The sequence below is a fragment of the Bos grunniens genome, chromosome 8, assembly GCF_055505025.1.
Source record: "Bos grunniens cultivar Pamir isolate PY7600 chromosome 8, Bosgru_T2T1.0, whole genome shotgun sequence".
Lineage (NCBI taxonomy): Eukaryota > Metazoa > Chordata > Mammalia > Artiodactyla > Bovidae > Bos > Bos grunniens.
The window spans coordinates 32,570,215-32,579,098 of record NC_141172.1 but is presented as its reverse complement, the minus strand read 5'-3'; the positions used below and the strand labels follow the sequence as shown (position 1 = coordinate 32,579,098).

Sequence of the window (8,884 nt, the reverse complement as noted above, 5' to 3'; positions counted from 1 at the left end):
TTTATTTTTTATTCCTAGATCATCTGGTTATCACTATTTATACTATTAATACCACTGACCACTGATACTACTCTGATTTAGTCTTCTGTTACAGTCAGATGTATATCATTTTTTGTACATTTTGCTTTATTAGTTTTAATAAAAGTACTATAGTTAAAGAAGATATTAATAGTAGGGGGCATTGAATGTGGGGTATATAGAACTCTTTGTACTATCTTTGCAACTTTTCTATAAACCTAAAACTAATATCATATGTAATAAAACTCTGCTTCTCTGTGCCACACTGCACAAGGTGAATAGATCCTCTTACTAATAAATCTGTGCCTAAGAAGCTCAAGGACATCACATCTCTAATATTCACACTTGGGAAACTTCTGCTCCCTGAATATATATAGAATATATATATATATATATAAAATCTTTAGACCAGAAATCCATATGGTCAGTTTTGAGCAAAAAATTTTCAATGAAGAGAATGCAAAAGAAAGCTTTTCAATCAACCATTTGGATTTATGACTGGAAAACAGTGGTTAACATTATACCTTGCTTTTCTAGTCGTTCTAATGTTTGTTCTATTTGCACTATAAAATACTAAAACTAGAAGTAACTTCCTTATTTTAATTTTCTCTATCAATCTTGTTTCAATCAAGATATACAAACATAAATCTGGAGAAAATAATAATTCGAAAACATACATGCACCCCAGTGTTCACTGCAGAGCTATTTATAGTAGCAAAGATAGAGAAGCAATCTAAGCATCCATCAGCAGGTGAATGGATAACAAGATGTGGTGTCTTTATACAATGGAATACTACTGAGCTATAAAAAATAATGAAATATGTCATTTGCAGCAACATAGAAGAAGCTAGAGATTATTATACTAAGTGAAGTAAGTCAGACAAAGACAAATATCATATGACATCACTTATATGTATAATCTTTAAAAAAAGGACAAATGAAATTATATATAAAACAGAAACAGACCCGCAGACATAAAAAACAAACTTATGGTTACCAAAGCGTAAAGTGCAGAGCAAGGGAGAATAAATTAGGAGTTTGGAATTAGCAGATACAAACTACGAATAGATTAACAATAAGGTCCTACTGTATAGCACAGGAAAAGATAGTGAACTGATATTCTAAATAAAATGTTATTTTTTTTTGTAAGCTTGCTTCATTATTACTCTATTTTGTCCTTTTTATTTTCCTCAGTAAAGAAATACCCATAAGATATAAGAATGTTGAATGGCCTCCAATCACTGTTATAGGTTTGTTTGTTTTTGTTTAAGCCAAAAACCTTTGAAAATAGTTTGGTTCTGGCAGACTAGATAAATTCTCAAAAACTCACATTGTCTTAAAAAATCATTAACTGGTGAGCTTTCACAGTGTAAGACATATTTTCACCCATGTGCTCATGCAAATGTACCTCTCTTTTTAACTCATCATCCTCTTCAAAAATATCATACACATGCTCTAAAAGCTGAATCCATAGGCCCTGAATTACATCAGCTCTCTAGGCTTCAATTATTCTTCTGATTTTTTCAGAACCTGGCATGATGGCTGAAAATAATTCTTTAAAATGGAGTTCCTCTGCCTCTTCTGCAACTTTCCTATGAAATATCACCATATCTCAAAATTTTTTATGAAGTTTAAATTCTGACACTGAATCTGGTATTGGGAGATCTTCACAGCTCTCTTTAGAGCCCAGATTTAAGGTCTGAGTCATCATTTGTACCAGTCTCTCATTTCCTTTGTATGACCACTCATCTGAGACCAACAGGGCCAGAGGAACCACAAGAGGAAGGTCACACCGGTCCTGCTCCATGCTTGTCTTCTGACTGCAGTGTTGCTCAGGAAAGGAAACTCACACATTGTCTCTCTGAGGAGCTTTCCTCACTGAAGGGCCTGAGGGCAAGATCTCGTCTTGCAACTGCTTTAGTTGCCTTCCCTCTCTTGCGGATAATGGTTGGTCCTTTGTTGATGTTGTCTCACTGCTCCTGGAACTACTCACAGATCCAGTGACCACTCTACTTTGGGTTTCAGCATTTTTTGTGTTGATGTGACATCCAATTTTCCAACAGTGGGAAGAGAAGACAAAAGATGAGGAGAGTCTCTTGGAACTGTCTCTTTTCCCCACTGGGCTCAATAGGTTCTCTTTCCTTCTGCAGCTACTGTCAAGACAGGGAAGGTTCAGACCCAGAGCTGTATGGCTGTAAACCTGGGTAGATTCTATCCTTTTTTCTTATAACACATTCACCAGCAACTTGATTCTAGTCCTTTGGTAAATCTTGGTCTTTGTTTAGGGGCTGCAGAGGCTTCACTGGCTCATTCATTACTCCAGTGACATACTCAGAGGACCATGTGGGAATTCAGGTTTCAGGTTGAACACTGGATTTAGTGTTATTATTCAGACTCTCCTTCACTTGAGAAATATTACATTTACCTTCTAGCTCATTAGAGTCATCTGAGTATCTTGGTTGATTCTCTTGAACTAGCTATCATCCATTGAGTTTCACCTTTCTTCAAGTAAGACGTTAATATTCATCCTAAAATCACAGCTAGTGATTCTGCAGTACTGTTTGTGTCTGGTTTGTAGTCATGGTCTTTCAGACTTGTGGGTGTCTCAAGGGGCCAATGACCATGGGTTTCTCTTGGGACAAACATTTGTCTTCACCCTTTACATATGTCTTAGAGCTCTCAGAAGAGTGTGATTAAGAGTGAACTACTTCATGACAATTCAATCTTTCCAGAAAGCACTGTAGCTACAGGCTTGAATTTAGAGCACCATCTTTAATGTTATTTTGGGTTTTTTTTGCCTTTATGGCCTCCAAAAACAAGCATATTTGGTGCTTTATGTAAGGCTGTCTCAGGGATGTTCCTCACAGAAGGTCTTTCTTCAGGTTTTTTGCTCAGCATGGTTCTTATCAATTCTATCAACTCTGGGCTGTAATCTTTCAGCATCAGTGGCAGTTCCTTCAATAATCCAATAAACCAAAGAGTTAATGTCTTTTGCATTGAAAGCATGTTTCCAGGATTGCCATTTCATAAACACAGCATCTCATAGCCCAAATATCAGACTTCTAGTTTTAGGGTTTGTTGAGAACAATTCAGGGCTCATGTGTGTGCCAATAAGTGTTCCAGCCATGCTGCAGTGGTTCTCAAGCACACAGGAAATCCCTAATTCACCCTTTTTGATGATGTTTTGCTCTTGTTAGGAAGACATTTTGAGCTTGCAGAGCTCGATGAAGGAAGTATTTTTCATGTAAATACTGCAGGGCCATGAGAATCTGAACAAACCACTCTACCACCAAAGTGAAAGTGAAAGTGCTTGTCACTCAATCGTGTCCAACTCTTTGTGACCCCATGGACTACAGCCCACCAAGCTCCTCTGTCCATGGGATTCTCCAGGCAAGAATACTGGAGTGGGTTGTCATTCCCTTCTCCAGGGGATCTTTCGGACCCAGGGATCAAACCCAGGTGTACTGCATTGCAGGCAGATTCTTTACCAACTGAGCCACCAGGGAAGCCCACCACCAAACTCTCAGGCAGAAGCTTCCCCTTCTGCTCTTAGAGTTTTCGGTACAGAGCACCTCCTTTGCAGAAGCCCATGATGATGTTCAACAGATGGTTCCCCTCCCTCCCATGGCTCTTTGTAGGTGACAGCATTGGGTCCTTCATCTGAGACAAGAGCTGAGCTTTCTGTCCAGCAACTTGATGCTCTCAGCTGAGGCATTTTGGAGCTTCAGCTTTTTGATGACATACTGCCATTCCCGCTGGTCTGTCACAGTCACCTCCCCCTACTGATCCCACCCACAGTCAGGACGCTGAGGTGCCAGAGACCATATGGTGTTAGTGGTGGCTGAGGAGGCCTGGCCTGGGTGCCAGGCTAGAGGCCCAACCCACCGCATTGTTGCTGCTATTGGCTATCTTACAAGCTTTATGAGGAAAAGTCTATTGTATGACATTTGTTTGGTTACTGTTTACTGAGTCTTAAACTAACATGCTATCTAGAACTATTTCTTTTTTAAGATACTCATGAGCTTCAATACAGGGACAGAACATACTGGGTTGGAAGTTTTATATTATTCTATAGTGATAAAAGCAACAGGAGAAATAAATGACATATATCCAGTGATACTACTTTTTACTATTAAAAACATTAAGTAGTAGTTGATAAATTATTTTTTATAAAAACAAAACAAAATGTTAGGCTATAGGCTTAAAAATCAGGCATTGCTGTGAGAGAAAACAGTGTCTTTCCTATTTCCCATTGAACATATTATTGTCTGGACTTGAGTGCTTAGATGACAGAGTTTGATTTAGTAGATGTCTGAGGAAGACAAGTGGGAGAAATAAATGAAAATCCCACCACTTCCAATTTCATTAAAATTTAGGAGAGAATGGTAGACAAGTAAGGATACTGAAGAAATTTATATAAGAATAGCCACCTACTCTGATTTTCCAGTCCTGGAATTGCAAAGCACATAAGGGTTGGAACAGCAAGGGTCAGTATGGTGTGCGGTCAAGTAAATATGTGGAATTTCCCAGCCACCCATGTGGGAGGTGGAGAGCAGCCTTCTGAAGAGAGTATCTCTGAGCTAGCTTTGGAGGGCTTGGTGTAGCTGGGAGGATACAAAGAGAAGATCTAACCTATACTTCCAAACACCCCTCTGTTCCTGAATGTCACTGGCATGTGTGTGTGCTCTTGGCTCAGTCCTGTCTGACTCTTTGCAACCCCTGGACTATAGCCTGCAAGGCTGCTCTGTCCATGGGATTATCCAGGCAAGAATATTGGAGTGGGTTCCCATGCCCTCCTCCAGGTGATCTTTCCAACCCAGGGATGGAACCTGTGTCTCTTGTGTCTTTTGCATTGCAGGCGGATTCTTTATCAACTGCACCACCTGAAGAGAGCATGCTGCTGCTGCTGCTGCTACAGATGATCAAAAGGCAATATGGCCTCCTGTGGTTGAAGGTAAAGGGATACCTAAGTAGATTCTGCCATCAGACTATGAGCAAGATGAGAGAAGCAGCAGAAATTCAAAAGGTCAATTCAACTGGGAAGGTTCCAAGACACTAGAAAACAAGACAGAATAAGAAATCATCTGCGGCAGAAATCAGCAGCCATTGCCAACTCAATCAGGCAAAACAACAGCTTAGATAAATAATACATTAGCATAACAACCAGGGCACATATAAATTAGCAGAAAAAGACCCTTTTCCCAGTGTTACAATATCTTGCCATACACTATGCTTCTACAGTTCTGCACCCAGATGAGATCTTAGAGAATATAAGAGAACAATGATGAATTTGCATCATCCAAGAAGACACATTTTGCAATGTAAAAAAAAAAAATAATGATTGGATTGTACTGAGATTAGCAAAGAAAAGTAAGCTTTACTTTCTTTTCCTGCTACCTAGCCATTGGAGGGTAGTAAGAAGGATGAGGAAGTTACAGAAAAAACCTATATATGAACACTTTACTTCCTTCACACATTCCTTCAGTATGATGTGTATCTTTCTGCAACTCTGCAGAACAGTTGCTTTTTGACTTCTCAGTTTCAGACTGTTTTATCTTCAGTTCATCTAAGCTTCTCTCCATCCCATTTTGTAGTCAATTTCTAGATGCAAACTCCAAACTCTAATGGAATTTTTGCAGCGGTTCTAAACTTTCCTCATGGTTGTTGCATTGCAGATGACTTGAAACAGCCTCCGATAGTCAATGTCTTAGATTCTGTCACTATTGCTGCTATATCATACTAGTTCTATCATGCTTGAGCTGAATCTTAGTTTTAGAAATTTGCTTTCTGACAAAATTTCCTCAAAATTATTCTTGTAACTTGACTTTTTCTTTTTTTTTCCAGCAATTTTCTGCCACATTTCTAACTGCTGGACTCTAAGCCACATTCAATACTGTGATGTGTGTCCCATTGCTTGATTTCCTTTCAGTCAAATTTTGGTCTTTATAAAACTGGCATTCTTGAGATTCATATGTGTGTGTGTGTGTGTGATCATTCTAAAATCATTCCCCTGCATCCAAAAAGGCACAGATGGAAGATACACAAAATTAACTGGAAAAGTGGGTATCAATTACCAGGAAACACATACAGAGCCAACAACACAGATTTACATGCAGGGGTCAAATTAACTAATGATTAAGGACACTCACAAGGTCTGAAAAGAGCCACATCTTCTGATTTCCCTTAGGTCAAAAGCTATCATCCCCACCTCCTTGCTGTCATAGCATCTTAATTCCACCTAAACTATACACTTGCTTCATTCTTCTGCCATTACTGCTAGTGATTTGTCTTCCTTCTCAATATTCCTATGTTTTATTCATCATTCTCCAGCATATTTTCTAGTGTACTACTCTGCAAGATATTGATACTAAACACTGTTGACTCAAATCATAACTCATTTTATTCTTAATGTGAGAAAAGAGGTGTATCCTAATTCTACCTCCAAAATACACGTGCACTGTAGGCAAGATCTTTTTGTATTAAGTTTTTTTAAAAAAGACCACATTACCTGTGTGAATAGGAGAAAGGGCAAAGCACAAATATATGTACCAGGAATCTACTCAGATAGGAAAAAGAGGAGAGAGAGAGATCTGTTTTCATTTCCTGAAGTTCAGGCTGAGTCAAGTCTCTGACTATATAGCCTCTTGCGAGAGGCACCATGTGGGCAATAGAAGACCCCTGGATGTCTAACACTAGGTACTTTAGCTCATCTTTGAAACGAAAGGTAAGGCAGACTTAAAACGTTTACCTTTATGGGAAGGAGGTAGCGAACAAACACTTATTGTGAGGCTTCAACGTGCCATGTCTGTGAAGGGCAGGCCACGTATATATATTTTTTTCCTTAGGGAGACATAACTGTCCCTATACCAACTGAAATATCAATATATTTTACTGAAATAACCAATCAAGTAGCTACTTGAGAATTTATTTATTTCCATCATGGCAGTGGTTTTGCAATAGTGTCTGAGGTGTTTGATTTACAGCCCTGAGCTCAGCTGATTCTAAATATTTTCCAGTAATTTATCCCTGAGGTCCATATCTCACTCCAGTTCTCCCCAATGTTCAAATTAAGAGTCTCCAATTGCCCTTTCTCTCAAATATGTATTTTTTAAAGGTCTTCCTCTTTCTGATTTCTAATTGATGTTGGTAATCGACTGTGCCTCTGAAATAGCTTTTTCCATTGTACAGATCTCTTTACAAACTAAACCTCTTCTCAGCATTTCTCCCTTTATCTCCTTGAAAGCCAATTTAACCAAATAGCAATGCTAATTAAAACTTCTAAGATAGAAAATCTGTACACGTTTTACAAGGAAGCATACAGCATCAGGTATTATGACTCCAGGTGTATGGCATTTCATTCTGTGGCAAGTCAGTGTCCTTTTAAAAGCTTCCAAGGCACCAGGCACTGTACTGCAAACTGGGATGGCTCCTAAAGACATAAACGCAGCCATGTGAGAGAGAGTTCACAGCCTGAAAAAGGATTCAACCATGACTGAGTACAGATGACAAGCGCTGGAGGAATAACCCCTGTGGGGGTGCAGTGGGTGCTGTACTGGGCCATTCAGAAACTCCTTTGGGTCCGCGATCCCCATCACCCCTGATCCTGGGCTGCTACAGCTCTGTATCTATCCTTCTCCAGGAATTATCTTCAGCCAAAGAGGTCTGCTCTGCCCAAAATTATGCTTCTTCCTCAGGGAAAACCTTTATTGAATACTGCTCTGTGATCTGCTCACTCAGTTAGATTGGCTAAGGGTTCTTTTCATCTGTACCACATTTCAACCTCTCCTCTTAACAATACTGCTTCCTCCATCTCTGACATGCAGCGCTGCTGAAAGCTGCCCCAATAAGCTTCGTACAGAAAGATATCCATCCTAGAGTCACAAGGAATCCAATTTAAACTGTGGTTGAATCATGGAAAGTCTACAAGGAGTTTTGAGGGTAGTCCAAACAAATACAAATGACGAGACCTGGCATTGTGTTTAGGGGATAATTACAGCAAGGGTACAGAGTGTGTTTGTGTATAATGGATGAATTAAAGCTTGGGGTAAAGTGGGAGGTAGTGTGGGGAGTGGCTGGCACTGAGCATCAAGGTGTGACAAAATGCTGGTGGTGAAGAGCCACTGAAGCCTTGCTAGGCAGTGAGCAGAAGCTTTAAATCAGAGAAGTGACAAGAACTTACTTCTCTATGGAGATAACTTCAACAACCACGTGGAGAAAGGCCTGAAGGTGGAAGGATCTGATACTGCAAAAAACAAAAACTGGAAGAATGGTCATTATACTAAGATATCTAAAGGGACATCTGCAGGATTAAAGGCTTCTAAAGTAAAAAGAATTAAGAGAGGGTTGGCGCCAAAATAACTTTAGGAATCCTGGGTTGTAATATTGGAGGGACCATTGCCAAAGGTGAAAAATACAGAAAGAGGTAGAATGAATTGTATTATATCCTTCCATAATTATCTCTACAAACCTCATCACCCAATGTTAAAAATATGAGAAGAATAAAATTTAGGGAATCACCAAATGAAATAAAACAATTTATATGAAGATCTTAGAGCAATGCCTGGCACAGTGAACACTACCTTTATTAGTTTGATAATTGGGTAGCTCTTCACTCTTTTGATTTAGGGATGGACAAATATACCATATACTGTGATTATCCTATCTCTTCTAGAGATGTTTGAAAACATATTACAAATTTCATACAATCCTTGACATATTTTGTAGGCTAGCACCCAAACAAACAAAAATCTCAAAAGCAATATAACATTTTATTTTTAAACCATTGTTACCGCTTCTTTCCACGGGCTTGTGCCATGCTTGTGAAATCAATAGCAGGAAGCAAGTATTTCAGAAGGCAGGCCATCAA

At 39.1% G+C, this 8,884-nt stretch overlaps 1 pseudogene; it reads right to left on the bottom strand.

Annotated features, from left to right (window-relative positions):
• Positions 1-1,336: 1,336 nt before the first annotated feature.
• On the bottom strand, positions 1,337-3,758 carry LOC147366903 (serine/threonine-protein kinase Nek4-like; annotated as a pseudogene).
• Between the last annotated feature and the right edge of the window lie 5,126 nt (positions 3,759-8,884).